Source organism: Rhinoderma darwinii, chromosome 2, assembly GCF_050947455.1.
Source record: "Rhinoderma darwinii isolate aRhiDar2 chromosome 2, aRhiDar2.hap1, whole genome shotgun sequence".
NCBI classification, from domain to species: domain Eukaryota; kingdom Metazoa; phylum Chordata; class Amphibia; order Anura; family Rhinodermatidae; genus Rhinoderma; species Rhinoderma darwinii.
In genome coordinates, this window is record NC_134688.1 from 290863791 (window position 1) to 290886839 (window position 23049).

Consider the following 23049-nt stretch of genomic DNA (forward strand, 5'->3'; position numbering starts at 1 on the left):
AGGGGGACTATATCTACAGGGGGACTATATCTACAGGGGGGCTATATCTACAGGGGGCTATATCTACAGGGGGGCTATATACAGGGGGACTATATACAGGGGGACTATATCTGCTGGGCTATATACAGGGGGACTATATCTACAGGGGGGCTATATCTACAGGGGGACTATATCTACAGGGGGGCTATATACAGGGGGACGATATCTACAGGGGGGATATATACTGGAGTGGGCTGTCTATAGAGCACCATATACAGGGGTGGGCTATATAGTATATAGCCCCCTGTAGCTATAGCCCACCCCTGTATATGGTGCTCCATAGATAGCCCACCCCAGTATATAGCCCCCCCTGTAGATATAGTCGCCCTGTATATAGCCCAGCCCTGTAGATATAGCCCAGCCCTGTAGATATAGCCCAGCCCCGTAGATATAGCCCAGCCCTGTAGATATATTCCCCCTGTAGATATATTCCCCCTGTATATAGCCCACCCCTGTATATAGCCCACCCCTGTAGATATAGCCCCCCTGTGTATAGCCCACCCCTGTATATAGCCCCCCTCTGTAGATATAGCCCCCCTGTGTATAGCCCACCCCTGTAGATATAGCCCCCTGTGTATAGCCCAGCCCTGTGTATAGCCCAGCCCTGTAGATATAGCCCAGCCCTGTAGATATGGTCCCCCTGTAGATATGGTCCCCCTGTAGATATGGTCCCCCTGTAGATATGGTCCCCCTGTAGATATGGTCCCCCTGTAGATATGGTCCCCCTGTATATAGCCCACCCCTGTATATAGCCCACCCCTGTAGATATAGCCCCCCTGTGTATAGCCCACCCCTGTATATAGCCCCCCTCTGTAGATATAGCCCCCCTGTGTATAGCCCACCCCTGTAGATATAGCCCCCTGTGTATAGCCCAGCCCTGTGTATAGCCCAGCCCTGTAGATATAGCCCAGCCATGTAGATATGGTCGCCCTGTAGATATGGTCCCCCTGTAGATATGGTCCCCCTGTAGATAGCCCACCCCTGTATATAGTCCCCCTGTAGATATAGCCCACCCCTGTATATAGTATCCCACAAATAGCTCCCCCTATAGTGCTCCACAGAAAGCCCACCCCTGTATATAGCCCCCTTGTACATATAGTCCACCCCTGTATATAGTGCTCCACAGATAGCCCACCCTTGTATATAGTATATACAGGGGTGGGCTATCTATGGAGCACTATATACAGGGGTGGACTATCTAGTGGAGCACTATATACAGGAGTGGACTATATGTACAAGGGGGGACTATATACAGGGGTGGGCTATCTGTAAAACTGTTAGGGATCTGCCAGGTACTACGTCTAGGTATACTCCTGGGATTAATCAATCCACACCTGAGGCCAGACCTGTTAGACTGACACCGTCTCCCACCAACCAGGGTGGCAGGCTCAGGAGTGGGAGAGCCTATCGCGGCCTGGTCAGTCGGAGTTAGCTCCGCCCCCTGTCCTTTATTACCTGCCGTGTTCTCTTCCTCAGTGCTTGTAATTCTTCTGGATTCCTGGCCCCACTGCTGCTTGCTCCAGCCTGCTTCTGCCGTGCTTCTGCCTTGCTGCAGTTCCGCTTAACCTGCTTCGCTTTGCCCCTGGCTTGCTTCCTTCTCCGTGCTCACGTTGGTATACTCCACTTCATCCTGGTCCTGACTATTCATTCACCGCTCCGTTTCCTCGCGGCGTTCCGTGGGCTACTGCCCCTTCCCTTGCGTGTTCCCTGTTTGTTCTCCCGTGCACTTAGACAGCGTAGGGACCGCCGCCGAGTTGTACCCCGTCGCCTAGGGCGGGTCGTTGCAAGTAGGCAGGGACAGGGTGGTGGGTAGATTAGGGCTCACTTTCCCTTCACCTCCTTCCTGCCATTACATAATTACAAGCCCATACCTAGTCTACCATTCTCCTACGCTGACGCTATCATGGACCCCCTTGAGACCCTGACCCAGCAGATGCAGGGCCTCTCCCTACATGTCCAGGCCCTGGCCCAGAGGGTCAACCAGGGTGACGCTGCCTTAGTAGTACCCCTCACCTCACCTCTAGAACCCGACCTCAAGTTACCTGACCGGTTCTCAGGGGACCGTAAGACGTTTCTCTCCTTCCGGGAGAGTTGCAGACTGTATTTCCGCCTAAAACCCCACTCCTCAGGTTCCGAGAACCAGCGGGTGGGTATCATCATATCCCGACTCCAGGAAGGGCCCCAAGAGTGGGCCTTCTCCTTGGCTCCTGAACTTTCCTCTGTTGATTGTTTTTTCTCTGCCCTCGGACTCATTTACGACGAGACTGACAGGACTGCTTTAGCCGAGAGTCAGCTGGTGACCTTACGTCAGGGTAGGAGACCGGTTGAGGAATACTGTTCTGATTTTAGAAAGTGGTGCGTAGCTTCTCTTTGGAACGATCCGGTCCTAAGGTGCCAGTTTAGGTTAGGATTATCTGACGCCCTGAAGGATCTGCTGGTTAGCTACCCCTCTTCTGACTCCCTTGACCAGGTTATGGCCCTAGCAGTACGACTTGACCGACGTCTCAGGGAACGTCAGCTTGAACGTGTCAATGTGCTCCCCTCTGACTTCCCTGCGATTCCCCCCGAGGTCCCGTCTCCTCGCCCCTCCACGGAGGACTCGGAGGTACCTATGCAACTCGGGGCCTCCATGTCCCCTCGACAACGTAGGGAGTTTCGCAGAATAAATGGTCTCTGCTTCTACTGTGGGGACGACAAGCATCTACTGAACACCTGTCCCAGGCGCAAGAATAAAAAGCCGGAAAACTTCCGCGCCTAAGTGATCATCGGGGAGGTCACTTGGGCGCACAGGTATTTCCCGTTAATGTGAAACGCAATAAAATTTTGCTTCCCTTTCAGGTCTCGTTTGCTGGCCGGTCTGCCACGGGCAGTGCTTTCGTGGATTCTGGCTCATCTGCTAATATCATGTCTGTGGAATTTGCTATGTCTCTAAAGATGCCTTTTATTGATTTACCTTATCCTATCCCTGTAGTAGGTATCGACTCAACCCCCCTTGCTAATGGTTATTTTACTCAGCATACTCCTGTTTTTGAACTCCTGGTTGGCTCCATGCATTTGGAGCAGTGCTCTGTACTGGTGATGCAGGGATTATCGTCCGATCTGGTATTAGGCCTTCCCTGGTTGCAGTTGCATAATCCCACGTTTGATTGGAATACTGGGGAGCTTACCAAATGGGGTAATGAATGTCTTATGTCATGTCTTTCTGTTAACTCTATTTCTCCCCGGGAGGAGGTAAACACGCTTCCGGAGTTTGTTCAGGACTTCGCCGATGTGTTTTCTAAGGAGGCCTCCGAGGTGTTGCCCCCCCATAGAGATTATGATTGCGCCATCGATTTGGTGCCTGGTGCCAAGCTTCCTAAGGGTAGGATATTTAATGTCCTGAACGTGAAGCTATGAGGGTGTATATCCAAGAATGCCTGGCCAAGGGTTTCATTCGCCCCTCGACTTCTCCTGTAGGTGCTGGCTTCTTCTTCGTGGGGAAGAAGGATGGTGGTCTTAGGCCGTGCATTGATTATCGTAACCTGAATAAGTTCACCGTAAGGAACCAGTACCCACTTCCTTTGATTCCGGATCTTTTTAATCAGGTTCAGGGAGCCCAATGGTTTTCTAAGTTCGATCTACAGGGGGCATATAACCTTATCCGCATCAAAGAGGGGGATGAGTGGAAAACTGCGTTCAACACACCCGAGGGTCATTTCGAATACCTGGTCATGCCCTTTGGGTTGTGTAATGCCTCTGCTGTCTTCCAGAATTTTATTAATGAAATCCTGAGAGATTACCTGGGTAATTTTCTTGTTGTGTACCTTGATGACATACTAGTGTTTTCCAAGGACTGGTCCTCCCACGTGGAGCATGTCAGGAAGGTGCTCCAGGTCCTTCGGGAGAATAATCTGTTTGCTAAGACTGAAAAATGTGTCTTTGGGGTACAGGAGATACCATTTTTAGGGCAAATCCTCACTCCTCATGAATTCCGCATGGACCCTGCCAAGGTTCAGGCTGTGGTGGAATGGGTCCAACCTGCCTCCCTTAAGGCGTTACAGTGTTTTTTAGGGTTCGCCAACTATTACAGGAGATTTATTGCCAACTTCTCGGTCGTCGCTAAGCCTCTTACGGACCTTACTCGCAAGGGTGCTGATGTCCTCCATTGGCCCCCTGAGGCCGTCCAGGCCTTTGAGACCCTCAAGAAGTGCTTTTTCTCGGCCCCCGTGCTGATTCAGCCCAACCAAGAGGAGCCATTTATTGTGGAGGTTGACGCATCCGAGGTGGGAGTGGGGGCCGTCTTGTCCCAGGGTACCAGCTCCCTCACCCATCTCCGCCCCTGTGCTTACTTCTCTAGGAAGTTTTCGCCCACGGAGAGTAACTATGATATTGGCAACCGCGAACTTCTAGCCATTAAATGGGCTTTTGAAGAGTGGCGACACTTCCTGGAGGGGGCCAGACACCAGGTAACGGTCCTTACGGATCACAAGAATCTGGTTTTCCTAGAATCGGCCCGGAGGCTTAATCCTAGACAAGCTCGGTGGGCACTATTCTTTACCAGATTTAATTTCTTGGTTACCTATAGGGCTGGGTCCAAGAATATTAAGGTTGATGCTCTGTCACGTAGTTTCATGGCCAATCCTCCTTCCGAGAAGGATCCTGCTTGTATTTTACCCCCAGGTATAATCGTTTCTGCCACGGATTCTGATTTAGCTTCTGATATTGCGGCTGATCAGGGTTCAGCTCCCGGGAACGTCCCTGGGGACAAACTGTTTGTTCCCCTGCAATACCGGCTAAGGGTACTCAGGGAAAACCATGACTCCGCTCTATCTGGTCATCCTGGCATCTTGGGCACCAAACACCTCATTACCAGAAACTATTGGTGGCCTGGGTTGCCTAAAGACGTTAGGGCTTACGTCGCCGCTTGTGAGGTTTGCGCTAGGTCCAAAACCCCTAGGTCCCGACCTGCGGGCCTACTACGTTCCTTGCCCATTCCCCAGAGACCTTGGACCCATATCTCCATGGATTTTATCACCGATTTGCCCCCATCTCAGGGCAAGTCGGTGGTGTGGGTGGTAGTAGACCGCTTCAGCAAGATGTGCCACTTTGTGCCCCTTAAGAAGCCAAGACGTTAGCTTCTTTGTTTGTGAAACACATCCTGCGTCTCCATGGGGCCCCAGTCAATATCGTTTCTGACAGAGGGGTACAATTTGTTTCCTTATTTTGGAGAGCTTTTTGTAAAAAGTTGGAGATTGATCTGTCCTTCTCCTCCGCCTTCCATCCCGAAACTAATGGCCAAACGGAAAGGACTAACCAATCCCTGGAACAATATTTAAGGTGTTTCATCTCTGACTGTCAATTCGATTGGGTCTCATTCCTTCCCCTTGCTGAATTTTCCCTGAATAACCGGGTCAGTAACTCGTCAGGGGTCCCCCCGTTTTTCTGTAATTTCGGGTTTAACCCAAGGTTCTCCTCCGTTTCCCCTGGTTGTTCCAATAATCCTGAGGTAGAGGATGTTCATCGGGAACTGTGCACAGTCTGGGCCCAGGTTCAGAAGAACCTAGAGGCGTCCCAGAGCGCACAAAAGATTCAGGCTGATAGTAGACGTTCTGCTAACCCCCGGTTTGTCGTCGGGGATTTGGTCTGGTTGTCGTCCAGGAACTTGCGCCTTAAGGTCCCGTCCAGGAAGTTTGCTCCCCGATTTATTGGACCTTATAAGATCATTGAAGTCCTCAACCCTGTATCCTTCCGTCTGGAGCTGCCCCCATCCTTTCGCATACATGACGTCTTCCATGCCTCCCTCCTCAAACGCTGCTCCCCGTCCTGGTCCCCCTCGAGGAAACCTCCTGTTCCCGTTCTCACCCCTGAGGGGGTGGAATTCGAGGTGGCCAAGATTATGGACAGTAGGATGGTCCAGGGCTCCCTCCAGTACCTGGTCCATTGGAGAGGATATGGGCCGGAGGAGAGGACTTGGGTACCTGCCCGTGATGTTCACGCTGGGGTATTGATCAGGAGGTTCCACCTTCTCTTCCCTACTAAACCGGGTCCTCTTAGTAAGGGTCCGGTGGCCCCTCATAAAAGGGGGAGTACTGTTAGGGATCTGCCAGGTACTACGTCTAGGTATACTCCTGGGATTAATCAATCCACACCTGAGGCCAGACCTGTTAGACTGACACCGTCTCCCACCAACCAGGGTGGCAGGCTCAGGAGTGGGAGAGCCTATCGCGGCCTGGTCAGTCGGAGTTAGCTCCGCCCCCTGTCCTTTATTACCTGCCGTGTTCTCTTCCTCAGTGCTTGTAATTCTTCTGGATTCCTGGCCCCACTGCTGCTTGCTCCAGCCTGCTTCTGCCGTGCTTCTGCCTTGCTGCAGTTCCGCTTAACCTGCTTCGCTTTGCCCCTGGCTTGCTTCCTTCTCCGTGCTCACGTTGGTATACTCCACTTCATCCTGGTCCTGACTATTCATTCACCGCTCCGTTTCCTTGCGGCGTTCCGTGGGCTACTGCCCCTTCCCTTGCGTGTTCCCTGTTTGTTCTCCCGTGCACTTAGACAGCGTAGGGACCGCCGCCCAGTTGTACCCTGTCGCCTAGGGCGGGTCGTTGCAAGTAGGCAGGGACAGGGCGGTGGGTAGATTAGGGCTCACTTTCCCTTCACCTCCTTCCTGCCATTACAAAAACACTATATACAGGGGTGGACTATATGTGGAGCACTATATACAGGGGTGGGCTATATCTACAGGGGGGCTACATACATGGTTGGGCTATCTGTAGAGCTCTATATACAGGGGTGGGCTATATCTACAGGGGGCTATATACAGGGGTGGGCTATCTGTAGAGCACTATAGGGGGAGTTATTTGTGGGACACTATATACAGGGGTGGTCTATATGGGGGCACTATCTACAGGGGCTCTATGGCAGGCCCTATCTTCAGGGGGCTCTATGGCAGGCACTATCTACAGGGGGCTCTATGGCAGGCGCTATCAACAGGGGGCACAGTGTGTGTGTGTGTGGGACACGGTGTATGGTGCTATTATAATTAGAGGTGCAGTGTTTGGCGCTATTATATTTAGGGGCGTAGTGTGAGGTATAATGATAACTTTATATTTATTTATAGGTGCAGAAATGTTGGAAAAGTGAGAAGCTGAAGACATGTGAGCGGCAAACTGCAGAAATGGGCTGTGACCGGGAGAAGTCATCATAGAGGTCTGGACCAAATGGAGAAAAAGAACTAGAATCTGAGACGTCACCGGTGAGTCACTTAATGTAAATGTTCACTCTGCCTCTAATCAGCACTGTAGTCACTGTATGATCTGCAGCGAGATGATAGGTGGTATGACTATGATAGGATTTATTTTTTGTGAAACTGCATCTCCCAGCATATACTTACCATTGTTCGGGCTATGCTGGGAGCTGTAGTTTTACGCCGTACAGACCTATACGGCAGGGGTTGCACTAAATTGAGCTGTATTTGTTCTGGGGCTGTATATATGTAGTGAGCTTGGTTCTGGTGTTGTGTATAGAACCATATTGCTTGTGAAATGTACAAATAATTTTATGCTCGCGTTACATAAAAAGAAATGACACGTCGATTGGTAGAGAAAACAAACACGGCGAGGGGGAAGGAGATGTCGGGAAAGAGGTTGGGGGGGGGGCGCCAAACTGAATCTTTGCCCCGGGTGCTGGAGAACCTAGCTACGCTTCTGCTTAAGGTATTCACCTAGGGGTGTAGTAAGCATATTAACCCCACAGGTGATTGGCAGAAATTGGTGTGCACTCGATGTTGCAGAGTGAAAATGGGATTTTTTCCATAGATATGCCAATATGTGGCGCCCAGCTTGTGCCACCATAACAAGACAGCTCTCTAACTATTATGAGGTGTTTCCCGGTTTTAGAAACACCCTACGTGTGGCCCTAATCTGTTGCCTGGACATTCGACCAGTCTCAGGAGTGAAAGAGTACCATGTAAAATTAAGGCCTAATTTGGCAATTTACAAAGTATTGGATCACAATTGCAGGGCTCTGATCTGAAATAATAAAAGAAACTGCTGAGAAGTGACCCCATTTTGGAAACTGCACCCCTCAAAGAATTTATTAAGGGGTGTAGTGAGTATTTTCACCCCACAGGCCTTTTCCATGAATGATTACGCTGCGGAAGGTGCAAAGTAAAAATTTAAATTTTTCCCTAGATATGCTATTTCAGTGGCAAATATGTTGTGCCCAGCATGTGCCACTGGAGACACACACCCCAAAAATTGTTAAAAGGGTTCTCCCGGGTATGGCGATGCCATTTATGTGGAAGTAAACTGCTGTTTGGGCACACTGTAGGGTTCAGAAGGGAGGTAGCGCCATTTGGCTTTTGGAGCGTGGATTTTGCTTGGTAGTAGTTTTGTTTGGAGTCTTACTGGTGTTTCCGTTTATAATGTGGGGGTACATGTAAGCCGGGCTGAGTATATAAGGGGCATAGTCAGGTGGTATAATAATGGGTTAAAAAAAACAATAAAATAATCCATAGATATTTGTTACGCTGTGACACAATCCTTTCTGCACAGGCCGGTGTCGCACTAATAAATGGTCCTTACTTATTCCCCTTTTGGTCCACACTCAGCATCTTTGCAGTTTGAGGAATTTTGCTGGGAAGTGTTGTCCTGGTATAATATGGGCACCCTCACTTCCAGCAGATATGTTTGGGCCCTTTCCTTCCTGGTCCCTAATTTTAGGGGCCTTGATAATTCACCACTTGAAACAGAGGAAATGTTCCCCTCGGGTCGGCACAACTGCATATTTTTTCTTTCCTGACTTATTGGAGCCTTAACTAATTTTATTTTTTCATAGACGTAGTGGTATGAGGGCTGTTTTTTTTGCGGGACGAGCTGTAGTTTTTATTGGTACTATTTTGGGGTACATACGACTTTTTAATCACTTGTTATCCTTTTTTTTTTTTTTGGGAGGCAAGGTGGCAAAAAAACAGCAATTCTGGCATATTTTTTTAGTTCTTTTTATACAGCGTTCACCACGCGTTATAAATTACATGTTACCTTTATTCTGCGGGTCAGTCCGATTCTGGTGATACCTAAGTTATAGCACTTTTTTATGTTTTACAAATTTTTGAACAATAAAATAACTTTTGTAAAGAGAATGGATTTTTTCTGTCGCCAAGTTGTGAGAGCCATAACGGTTTTAATTTTTTCATCGACGGAGCTGTATGAGGGCTTGTTTTCAGCGAGACGAGTTATAGTTTTTATAGGTACCATTTTTGGGTACATGCGACTTTTTGATCACTTTTTATTTACATTTTTGGAAGACAAAGTGACCAAAAAATAGCAATTATGTCAGTATTTTTTCGTTTTTTTTTTACGGCGTTCACTGTGCGGAATAAATAACATAATATTTTTATAGTTAAGGTCGTTACGGTCGCAGCGATACCAAATATGTATGGCTTTATTATTTTTTTCAATAATAAATGACTTGATAAGGGAAAAAGGGCGATTGTGTTTTATTTTATTACTTCAAACTTTTATTGTATTTTTTACAACTTTTATATTTACTTTTTTTACTTTTTTTTTTACACTATTCTTTAGTCCCACTAGAGGACTTGATGCTCCAACTGTTTGTTTGATGTTCTAATACATTGCACTACCTATGTAGTGCAATGTATTAGAACTGTCAGTTGTTCACTGACAGCAAGCCCAACAGGCTCCGCCTCCGGACGGGGCCTAATCGGCTTCCGTAATGGCAAATAGGAAGCCATTGTTAGGCCTCCTGTTGCCATAGTAGCAGTCGCCAGCCTTTCCATCGCATGGCAGGCTGCCGATTTCATACAAACCAATTTGATGCAGTGATTGCATTGGATCGCTGCATTGAAGGGGTTAATGGCAGGAATCGGAGCTAGCTCGGGTTCCTGCCTTTACAGTGGGATGTCCGCTGTAACATACAGCGGACCCCCACTGCTGATGACGCCGGCTCAGCTTCTGAGCCGGAAGCTGAGCTAGCGCCATCTTGCCGATCGTACCGGAAGCCTTTTGGGCCCCGCCAACGACGGGGCATAGGAGGATTCCGTTACTGGCAGACCGGGAGGTAAGTATTAGGCCTCCGATCGCCTTTGCAGCCACTGGCAACCCAGCAATCACGTTGCTGGGGTGCCGGTGGCTATAAACTCCTCACATGCTGCGATCTCTATTGAACGCAGCATGTGAGGGGTTAATCGGTTGAAACGGAGGCTAGCTCCGGTCCTGGCCGATACCTCAGGGTGCCAGCTGTAACATACAGCTGTCACCTGGCGAGGATGTCGCTTGCTCAGCTCCTGAGCCAGCTCCATCTCTTTCACGTACAGTTACGTGGAATTGCGGGAAAACACCAGCTCCCATCACGTAACTGTACATGAAATTGCGGGAAGGGGTTAAAGGGGTTGTCTGGGCACAGACAACTGATGACCTATCCGCAGATAATATAGTGGCTCGTGTAGATTCACCTATTGAAAACTACATAGGTCCCAGTTACTACACTAACTGCTGACAGACATAGTGCAGGGGTTCATGGGCAGCAGACTTTGCTGTGAGTATGTTGTAAATCCACTACATATCCCTGCCAAAATCTGCATGTGTCACACGCAAACTTTGACACAGATTTGTTGCAAGTGCAATGGATTTTCCGCAACGAATTCCGTAGCAAATACAGTAGCAGCAAAGTGGATGACATAAATGATAAGTGGGAAAAAAACGCTCAGAAATTTACCTGCGGTGCAGAATTTTATTCGGCAGCATGTCAATTGTATTTGCGTAAACGCTGCTTAATTGCTACAGGTTTTCCCCAATGAATTCAATGGGGAGGTAAAACCCGCAACAAATAGCAGTTGTTGCATGTTTTGCCGCGGGATAACGCAACTCTGAAAAAAAAAATCTTATACTTATCCAGTAGTTTGTGTTTCTTCCTCCAGGCCGGCCTCCTGGGATGACGTTTCATCCCATGTGATCGCTGCAGCCAATCACAGGCTGTAGCAGCGGTCACATGGGATGAAACATCATCCCAAGAGGCCGGCCTGGATGATGTCAGAGGGCCACTCCCCTGGGATGACACTTAATCCTATGTGACCGAGGCTGCAGCCAATCACAGGCTGCAGCAGTCTCCTGGGATGAAACGTCAGAGGAACAGATGAACGGAAAGACAAACATAAAGTATTGTTTCCTTTCGCATTACTATCGATTTCAATAGTATTTTTTTTTGTTTCAGTTTGCGTCCATTCCACTAGGTTTTTCGTTTTGTTTTTTTTACGGAATGAATAGCGCAGCACACTATGCTATTGTATCCGTCAAAAAAACAGAAACCTAGCGGAATCGAGGCAAACTGAAACCAACGAAAACAAACTGAAACCAGCTGAAACCAAAAAACCAGCATTGCTGATGGAATGTTGGTGGATTCTGTTTGGATTTAGGAGCGAGATCCACACCTAAATTCTGAAAGAATCGACAGCATGTGAATATTGCCCTAGGATATGTTTGTTTGTTAATTATTTTTTTTTAACGATTTTGTGCAAGTCATGTCAGGAAATAAATGAGCAAAGATACTGAATTTTCCACCCACAGTTAGGGTAAGTTCACATGTAGCATAAATACTGCGGATTTTGCGCAATGGATTTTGTTGTAGAAATTCTGCAGCATAATAGGGTAGCAGTATTGTAGATGAGATTTGAATAACTCTCATCCACACTCTGCATAAGTGGAAAAAAAATCGCTCGGAAATGTATACTTAATCTGCAGCATGTCAATTGTATTTGTGTAATCGCTACTTTTTTGTTGCGGGTTTTCCCCATTGAATTCAATAGGGAAATCCTGCAACAAATAGCAGATGTTGCGGGGTTTTTTTTGTGGCGGAAAAGCTGCGATTCTGCCGCAAGAAATGCCACTCAGAAAATATATATACGGTATATATCTTATACTTACCCAGAATTCTGCGCTTCTTTGTCCAGGCCGGCGTCCTGGGATGACTTTTTATCCCATGTGACCACTGCAGCCAATCACAGGCTGCAGCAGGCACATGGGATAAAACGTTATCCCAGGAGGCCAGACTGCAGGATGTCAGAGGGTAAGTATGATTTTTTTGCGTGCTGTTTTCTGCAGCGGACATTCAGACTGAAAAACTGCACCATTGCACAATGCGGCCACCAGGGTGGATACGCTGTGTGCTTTTACGCAGCGTATCCGCGCTGTGTGAACATACCCTAATTGTCCTCCAAAGGTTAAGCCTGTCAGTGGCTTAGGCATTTGATTGTGTTTTGTGCAGCAATTTTTACATGGTTTTTGTGCAGCAATGTTTACATGATTTTACATATTTTCCCTGATTATGTTGCGTTCTGTCCCGCGATCTTCGCAATCGCGGCAATACCGCGCCATTTTTGCCGTAATGATTGTAATCGTGGTAAAAATAACACGGTTTTGCCGTATTTTTGTAATCGCGGCACCATTTTTACAGCGATTACAAAAATTGCAGCAAAAATGGAGCGGTATTGCCGCAATTGCAAAGATCACGGCGCAAAACGCTGCAAAACACAAAACGCAACAAAATCGGGAAAAAAATGTAAAGTCATGTAAACATGAGTGATTGGGGAAGAACCCTCTGCAGACTAAGGAGCCATGGAATAGCTGAGGCCTGCTGATGATCCTACTGCACAATGGAGGTACCCGGTAATGTCTCACTCTCAGGAGACATCCTGACTGGTGGGCGGTAGCAGCTTTTCATGTTCCGCGGCCTTCCGGTCTTCCTGCTGATTCTTTGGCAGAGACTCTTGACCTGACTGTGCTTTTCAGCTACCCGCCTGCTTGCTTTCACGGACGGGCAGCTGAACAGCAATGCTAAAGGAGGTGGCCCCTTTAGGGATGGGGCCCTGGGCAATTGCCCAGTTTGCCGCCCCCCTAACGCCAGTCCTGGCTCTATTGTTAGGTAGTTTAAGGTCCCTAGTTTTGTGTGAAGACCATATAGGGGACGCAGAACCGGTTTTAAGACCAAGTTGAGGAGCAGGGCATTTAAACCTTTTGTTCCATCTATTACCATGGGTAATGTACGCTCACTGGGAAATAAAGTTGATGAATTACGGGCCTTAGTTGGGAGTCAGAGGGACTTCAGGGAGAGTAGCCTTTCCTGTTTTACTGAGACCTGGCTACAAGGCAATGTCCCAGGCACTAATATGTCAGTACCTGTGTACCTGTGTAATCATCTACTGAGAGCTGATAGAGACGTGCAATCGAGTGGGAAAAAGAAAGGGGGTGGTGTAGTGTTGCACATCAACACAAAATTGTGTCATCAAGGACACGCAACGTTGCGGGTGCATCACTGTTGTCGCAACATTGAGATTTTAGCGGTCACCTTGCGTCCTTATTATATACTATGTGACTGTGCAGTGATTGTGGTTATAGTGTATATTCCACCGACGGTTGGACAGTGTGCTCGCCTGTGAGGTACTGGCTAATTTTGTGGCTGTCCTCCAAACAAAATATCCAAATGGTTTTATTGTAGTTTCAGAGGATTTTAATCATATGTCTGTTGACTCTATACTTCCGAAATTTAAGCAGTATATAAAATGCGCTACCAGAGGGCAGAGAACATTGGATCTTATGAATGCCAGTGTAGGAGGTGCATATATCCTGGCGGCTTTGCCGGCCCTGGGGAGATCTGATCATAATTTGATTTTATTACGGCCTGTGTACTAACCTGTGCTTTTAACCCCTTTAGGACGCAGCCTGTTTTGGCCTTGTGGCACAGCCGATTTTTTCAAATCTGACATATTTCACTTTATGTGGCAATAACTTGGGAATGCTTTTACCTATCCAAGCGATTCTGAGATTGTTTTCTCGTGACACATTGTACTTTATGATAGTGGAAAAATTTGGTCGATAAATTCAATATTTATTCGTGAAAAATACCAAAATTTAGAGAAAATGTGCAAAAATGTGCATTTTTCTAAATGTAAATGTATTTGCTTGTAAAACCTATAGTAATACCACACAAAATAGTCACTAGTTAACATTTCCCATATGTCTACTTTATGTTTGCATCATTTTTTGAACGTCCTTTTATTTTTCTAGGACGTTACAAGGCTTAGAACTTTAGCAGCAATTTCTCACATTTTCAAGAAAATTTCAAAATGCTATTTTTACAGGTACCAGATTAGTTGTGAAGTGGTTTTGAGGGCCTTATATATTAGTATCCCCCAATAAATCACCCCATTATAAAACTGCACCCCTCAAAGTATTCAAAACAGCAATCAGAAAGTTTCTTAACCCTTTAGGCGTTTCACAGGAAATAAAGCAAAGTAGAGGGGAAATTTACAAATGTCATTTTTTTTTGCCAAAATTCATTTGTAATAAAAAAAAATGCTGTAACACAGAAGGTTTTACCAGAGTAATGCAACTCCATATTTATTGTCCAGGTCCTGCAGTTTTTGGGAATATCCCACATGTGGCCCTAGTGCCCTAATGGACCGAAACACCAGCCTCAGAAGCAAAAGAGCACCTACAGGATTTTGGGGCCTGCTTATTTTTAGATTATATTTTGGGCACCATGTCGGGTTTGAAGAGGCCTTGTGGTGCTAAATCAGTGGAAACCCCCCAAAAGTAACCCCATTTTGGAAACTAGACCCCTCAAGGAATTTATCTAGGGGTATAGTTAGCATTTTGACCCCACATGTATTTTGCTATATTTATTGGAGTTAGTCTGTGAAAATGAAAATCTACGTTTTTTCTGAAAAAACATAGAAATTTGTAATATTTACAAGGAATAAAAAAAGAAAATGCACCCCAACATTTGTAAAGCAATTTCTCCCGATTACGGAAATACCCCTTATGTAGTAATAAACTGCTGATTGGACCCACAGCAGGGCTCAGAAGGGAGGGAGCGCCATTATTTGGATTTTGGAGCGCAGATTTTGCTGGATTGGTTGTTAGTGCCATGTCGCGATTGCAATGCCAGGGAGGGAACAAAACAAGCATTTATACCACACAGGTTTTTACAGAATTTAGGAGAATTAGGCCGTGAAAATGAATATAAACATTTTTGTCCACTAAAATGTTGCATTTTTTCATTTTCACAAGACATAAAGGAGTAAAAGTCGCCCTAAATTTTTAACGCAATCTCTCCCGAGTATGACAATACCCCACATGTGGTAATAATTTATTTTTTTAATAGAAATTAATTAACCTTGAGGACTTATTTTTGGCAGGACGAGCTGTAGTTTTTATTGGTACCATTTTTTGGTACATACAACTTTTTGATCACTTTTTATTACATTTTATTTAGAGCAAAGGTGACCAAAAAACAATGATTTTTGGCGTTTTCAATTCTTTATTTCTTACGGCGTTCATAATGCGCTATAAATGACAATTTGACTTTATTCTGCGGGTCGGTACGATTACGGCGATACCATATGAATATCGTTTTTTTATGTTTTGCAGCGTTTGCACAATAAAATCACTTCTTTATAAAATAATTGATTTTCTGTGTCCCCATATTCTGAGAGCCGTAACTTTTTTATTTTTCAGTCAAAAAAGCGGTTTAAGGGCTTGTTTTTTGCGGGACGGGTTGTAGTTTATACTAGTACTATTTTGGGGTACATGCGACTTTTTTATCACCTTTTATTCTATATTTTGGGAGGGAGGTGACCAAAAAATTGTGATTCTGGCATTGTTCTTAGTTTGGTTTTTTTTGCGGCGTTCACCGTGCGGTAAAAATAACACTATAGTTTTATAGATTGGGTCGTTACGAAATATGTGTACTGTTTTTTAACGGTTTCATTTTTTTCCTATAATAAGAGACTTATTATAGGAAAAAAATATATTTTCTTTTTACACTTTTGTAAAACATATTTATTAACTTTTTTTTTACTTTTTTCTTTACTTTTTACACTTTCTTTTTTACCTGCAGCTCTGATCACTGCTAGAATACATTACACTACCTAGGTAGTGTAACGTATTCCAACTGTCAGTGTGACGTCACAGTCACTCTGACAGTAGTCTACGAGGACCAGCCAGAGGCTGATCCTCATAGGCTTCCATACATGGCAGACCTGGAGGCCGTTGTCTGGCCCCCGGGTGCCATCTCAAGCATCAGAAGCCCCCACAATTGCATGGGGGCTGCTGATGTGCTACAAACCCCCTACATGCGGAGATTGCAATCGAGCTTCACATTTAACGGGTTAATTGCTGAAATCAGCGGCAATGAGCCGCTGATCGGCAAGAGTGGGGTGTCAGCTTTCAGGGACAGCTGACGTCCCGGTTTCCGATGCACACTCTCACAGACACTGTCGCCGACAGTGTGCATCGCGAACGGCAGTGACATCCTGTCAATCTGACAGGAAGTCTATCAGGAGGCTGGTCCTGATAGGCTTCCATACTTAGCAAACACGGAGGCCATGCTGGCCATCTGCAGACCTTACAATTTCATTGTGAGGTCTGCCGATGTGCTAGAAACCTCTAAATTGCGGCGATTTCAATCGATCACCGCAATTAAGGTGTTAATTGCCGAAATCAGCGGAAATAAGCCTCTGATCTGCATACAGTGGAGTGTCAGCTGTCAGGGACAGCTGGCCTCCCGGTTCCCGGTGCACACTATTGCCGACAGTGTGCACCTGGAACTGCGCAGTAACTGTACGTCCCCGTGCGCTAAGACACTGGCCACACGGACGTACAGTTGCGTCGTGGTGCGCCTAGGCGTTAAGTAAGAAAGTGATTACAAAATACTTTTGGGAGTGGAATAAAGAAGTGGAGAATGAGCTTCAGGAGTGCTTTGAAACCACTGATTGGGATGTGTTATATAATAGTATGGGAATGGACACTGACAAGGTTGAGGATTTCATCTCGGAGTATATTAATTTCTGTACAAATAACATTGTCCCTAATAAAAGGGTGAAATGTTTTTACAAATAATAAACATTGGGTCAGTAAAGAACTGAAAGATGTTTTGAATAGGAAAAAGCAGGCATTAGGGCCTATGCAGACAAACTTATTTTTTTCCTCCCGTAAATACTGGCGTAAATACGGGTCCTTTGTCACACGTATTCGACCCGTATTCCATCAATATTTACAGACCCGTGCCCGTAAATACGGGTCCGTTGTCACCAGTATTCCACCCATATTTACGGGCCCGTTTTTTCTGCACTAATCGGCAGCCCCTTCTTTCTATCAGTGATGGATAGAGAGAAGGGGCAGCCCTTTCGGGCAGAGTTTCCGCAGCGATTGAAAGTAAAAAAAGTTCATACGTACCCCGGCCGTTATCTTGGTGACGCGTCCCTCTTTTGGCAACTAGTCTGACTTCCAGGGATGACGCGGCAGTCCATGTGACCGCTGCAGCCTGTGATCGACCTGTGATTGGCTGCAGCGGTCACATGGGATTAAACGTCATCCCTGGAGGCCAGACTGGAGAAAGAAGCAGGGAGTTCTGGGTAAGTTAACTTTTAATACTATTAACTCCAGCGGTAGTCACTGAAAGAGTTACTGCCGATCAGTTAACTCTTTCAGCACCCTGGACAGTGACTATCCCCTGACGTCACCTAGCAACGCTCCCGTAATTACGGCTGCACATATGTAGCCACCCGTAATTACGGGAGCCCCATAGACTTCTATGGGCCTGCCCGTGCCGTAATTACGGCCTGAAATAGAACATGTTCCATATTTTTTAACGGCCTGGGCACCTTCTTGTAAGCAAACGGGAAGGTACCCGTGGCCAATAGAAGTCTATGGGCCCGTAATTATAGGCCGTAATTACGGGTGTTTTTACGTTCATGTGCATGGGGCCTTAGACTACAGGACAAGGAATTGATCAAGGATGTCCAGTGGGAATTAAAGGGGAAATTAAGGGAAGGTAGGGAAGCATATAGAATGAAATTAGAGAATTAACTATTAATAAATGATACCAGAGAGGCGTGGGCCGGCATGACAAAAAAATTACTGGTTTAAAATCTAAACAGGTGATTGAGACTGGAAATATGGACAGGGCAAGTGAGTTAAATGTGTTTTTTAACAGATTCAATGACATGGGTCTGATGTCAGGTATGGCACAGGGTGATCAGTTACACTCCGCTAGGGGGGAGGGGTGTCGCAGTTGCCGTTTAATACATTGGCACAGGGAAGTCTTATGGTTCCCCCTGGGAGGGAATGACAATTGTTTGTCAAAAGTGTGGAAGATGGTGGGGTAGTGCCACTTGTAGTGGACCCTGCTAAGGTTTGTAAGGAATTGAAGAGGTTCTGTGTGAGAAAGGCCGCTGACCAGATAGAATTGTGCCCAGAGTTTTGAAGGGTTGTGCTGTATAGTTAGACGAGGTCTTGGCATATTTGTTCAAAATGAGCACGGTCACACAACATGTCCCTAGCTTATGAAAGACCTCGTGGATTATCCCTGTCCCTAAAATTAGTACCCTGGGGGATTTAAATGATTGCTGTCCTGTGGCGCTCACGTCACATATTATGAAAGTTTTCAAGCGAATTGTATTGTCATATTTGACAACGGTGGTTGGTCAGTATCTGGACCCCTTGCAATTTGCATATCGCCCACATGTGGGGTTGGACGACGCTGTTATCTATCTTTGCAGAGGGTGTATTTTCACTTGGAGGGTCAAAGAAAACCTGTAAAGATCACTTTTTTTTTTCCTTTCCAGTGCATTTCAAGGCTATGTAAACCTTCAAAAGCACATTATTATTATTTTTTTTTAATAAAAAGGTCAATCAGTGTGTTTTGTGAAACTTTATAACTAGTTTTCATAAAAAATTATGTTTATTTTGTGAGATACAGCTGCTTTGTATTCTGTATACAAAACAGCTGCATCTGCGGCAGATTTTTCTGCTGTGTGTGCACCAACTCTAAGGCCATTTTCTCACGGGTCGGATACGCTGCGTAAAACTACGCAGCTTATCCGACCTGGAACCCACAGTACATTCCGTCCAAAAATCGCACCACATTGTGGTGCGGTTTTTAGAACGAAAATTTCCACTGTGGAAAGCAGTGGTAGAAAAAAAAAAAGTTCATACTTACCCTGGCCATTGTCATGGTGGCATTCCGGCCTCCCTGGATGAAGCTGCAGTCCATATGACCGCTGCAGCCTGTAATTCCACCGCAAAAGTCACAACACTTGGCTATTCGTTGCGGGTTTGGCATCCCCATTGAATTCAATGGGGAAAACCCGCAACGAAAACGCAGCATAAATTTACATGCTGCACATTTAAATTCTGCACCAAAGATACATTTTTTAACATTTTTTTTCCACATCATGGGCTCAGATTTTCAAAATCTCATTTACTTTGCTGCTACTGTGGAATTTCCGCAGCATTTACGCTATGTGGGAACCCAGCCGAAGAGGTATAAAATGGCCTAAAGTGTGAGACTTCCAATACGGCTGAATTTATTTCTAAATATATTTGTACAATTGTCCCATTACTATAGAACAAGAGCCACTGTCATGAAATCCATCTGAAAAGGACATAAAAGGAATCAATCAATCAATCAATCAATCAATCAATCAATCAATCAATCAATCAATCAAATCATGTCCACAGTGATGCTGATATACACAAAGCCTTGGTAAGAACATCCTACTATTATCAGGTTTTTATTATAAACATATATTGTTTAACCTTTTGCTGGTGTTTTCCGTTTTTATGTAGCTCACTTGTCAGCTTTGCAGTATATACAGGCACAGGATAAGAAAAATCATCTTATTATCATTGTTGGGGTGGGTATGTTAAAGAGGTTGTCCAGTCATAAGAAATTGATGGCCTATCCTCAGGATAGGCCATTAATATCTGATTGGTGCGGTCCGACTCTCGTCACCCCCGCCGATCAGTTGTTTTGAAGGAAATTTGGCGCTGCTTCCCCTTTATTACTGTCACTGCTAGTACTATGAATCGTTAACACACTTGTAGCGCTGGTTCACAGTTTTACAGCCTTGTCCCATTCAAGCCGCTTTTACCGCACAGTGAACGCCGTGAAATTGAAACCCAAGAAACAATGGAGAAATCATCTTTTTTTTTTTCCATTCCACCCCACAAAGAATTTTTTTCCAGTTTCCCAGTACATTATATGGTTTCATAAATGGTGCTGTGAAAAACTGCAACTTGTCCCAAAAAAAACAAGCCTTCATATGGCTCTATCAATGGAAAAATAAAACAGTTATGGCTTTAGGTGGGGAGGAAAAAAGCACAGCATCAGGAGAACAGTTCAGATGCACTACTGTATAATAGGTGTGAAACAATGTCCAAGTTCACTTTTGCAGAAGCACCCCCTTACATGTAAGGGTATGTTCACACGATTAACAAAATACGTCTGAAAATACGGAGCTGTTTTCAAGGGAAAACAGCTCCTGATTTTCAGACTTTTTTTTAGCAACTTGCGTTTTTCGCGACATTTTAGCGGCATTTTTTACGGCTGTTTTTGGAGCTGTTTTCAATAGAGTCTATGTAAAAACGGCTCCAAAAACGTCCCAAGAAGTGTCCTGACCTTCTTTTGACGAGCCGTCATTTTACGCTCCGTCTTTTGACAGTGACGCGTAAAATGACAGCTCATCTGCACAGAACATCGTAAGACCCATTGCAACCAATGGGCAGATGTTTGCCGACGTATTGGAGCCGTGTATTCAGGCGTAATTAGACGCATAAAACGCCTCCATTACGTCTGAAAAGAGGTCGTGTGCACATACCCTAAGTACTATTATGTGAAGTGGAAGCATCTAGAAGTAACAAATGCTCAGCCCCAAAGTGGTAGGCCACGCAAACTCACAGAGAAGGGCCACCGAGTGTTGAAGCACATGGCGCGTGCATCACTCACTACAGAGTACCAAACTACTTCTGGAGGTGACATCAGCACAAAAACTGGGCGTCAGGACCTTCTTAAAATTGGATTCCATGATTAAGCAGCTACACACAAGCCTAAGAAGTACAGGCCAGACACAGGCCGGAAGACTTAGGGTAGGCCAGCATGACCAGGGGTGTAGGTAGGAAACGGTTAAGGAAGCGTAGGGGAGGAGTACAAGACATGTAGGGGAGGGGGGATAACAGGACGAGGCATTGGTTATATAAGGGAAGGCAGGGGAGTAAGCGCCATTAACGGTCAGAATAGCGTTGTGAGTTCCCGCCCGCCCTCCCTCATTTTGTAGTATTCTTGAATGTTGCTTTACTGTTTGTTTGTGATTTTTCCTTTTTCGCTGTATTGCTCGTTCTTTCTTTGCTTTTTTTACAGATTCAGGGACGCTGTGGGGGCAGTTGAAGCAGAGTCGCGGCAGAGTGTTGGCCGATTGGGGGTCTTTGGAGTTGGTGGTAAATTGTGGGGGGGATTCATCGTGGGTTTGGTCCCTCCCGAATTATATAATTGATCGGTGGTCTGGCTCAATTTGGGCTCCTGCTGGGTGGTGTCCCGGGGAGTGGTGACACTTAAGGACAGCCAATTGCAGTTATGACAGTGACCCTGAGCCTGTGGGAGACAGCTGGGGGTAAATATTATGCAGATGGGCAAATTGTTGGCGCCAGATTTTTGTAGCTCCAAGGACTCCCCTTTCCACGTTAATTTTTCTATGCTAATTTGTTTATTGTTATTTATGTTTTTTAATAAAATGGCTGCTGTGGCCAAGATTTATCCAACCCAATGGGTCTGGGTAGAAAAGATAAGCTATGGTTCTAGTCCTTAACTGAACGAACTCTACAATCCCAGGGTCATGTGCAGAGCCTAAGTTGTGCAATGCCAAGCATTGGATGGAGTGGTGTAGAGCACGCCGCCACTGGACTCACTGGAGCAATGGAAATGTGTACTCTGAGTGTTGAATCACATTTCACTATCTTGCAGTCTGATGGATGAATTTGGGTTTGTTGGATGTAAGGAGAATGCTACCTATGAAAATGTATGGTGCCTATTTTAATATTTGGTGAAATAGAGGGATCAGGGTTTGGGCTTATTTGCAGTGAAGGGTTAATGTAAATGCTACAGGATACAGTGATATTTTATAGAATTGCATCCTTTCAACTTCGTGGCAACAGTTTGGCGAGGGCCTTTTTCTGTTCCAGCATGACTGTGCTCAGGGCCGGCCATAGGGTGTGCAACCTGGGGGTGCCACATCTATCACTACTCAAGGAGGTGCCCACTAGCCCTGATTGCCTATGAACCTAAAGCTTTCAACCTAGATTTCACACTGTCTGAAGCTAGCCCTAGTTTATTGATCAGACAGTGTTATTAAGGAAACTGTCTGGCAGTGTTATTTAAGCACCTTATAGCAATGTTATTTAGACACTGTATGTTTGTATTATTTGGACATTATATGGTAAACCATAAAGGGGATATCAATAGAAAGTCTTGCACAGGGCACCGACTAACCTTAAAGAGGTTTTCCCATCAGAGACATTTATGACATATCCACAGGATATGTCATAAATGAGAGATAGATGCGGGTCCCACCTCTGGGACACACAACTATGTCTAGAACAGCGCCCCCTATACTCCGTTCTACCGCTCTGTGTTGTGGCTGACGCTTGTGATTCCCAACCATGAATTATGGAAACACGGTAGCTCGTGTGGATATGTTATAAATGTCTCTGATGGGAAAACCCCTTTAAGACCAGCCATGGCTGTGCCGCTGTGCACAAAGCGAGATTCGTGGTTTGACGAGTTTGGTGTGAAGGAACTTACAACTCCGCTCCCACTGCTGATCTCGCAGTTGCCCTAGCAGTCCCCACCACATCAACTGACAGCTGTCCAAAACTTACATTTTTGTCATGGGTCAGGATCAGATTAAAGCCACCATTATCTTGACTAGGGCATATGGACTCAGGTTTTCTTAAATGGATAACCCCTTTAAATACATTCTGCTTTTCATACACATTATACTAGTAGTTACTGCCTCTAGACTATTTATTGAGTTCAAGGGTGCTTACAGTGCCACCCAGTGGATGAAAAAAAGCAGATGTTTTGGCTCCTTGCATAGGCGAATACATTTTCAAATGTATTGACCGATGAGGATTTATTCCAATAGAGGCAGTCCATACAAAACATGTTAACATACATTAGAGCACTAAG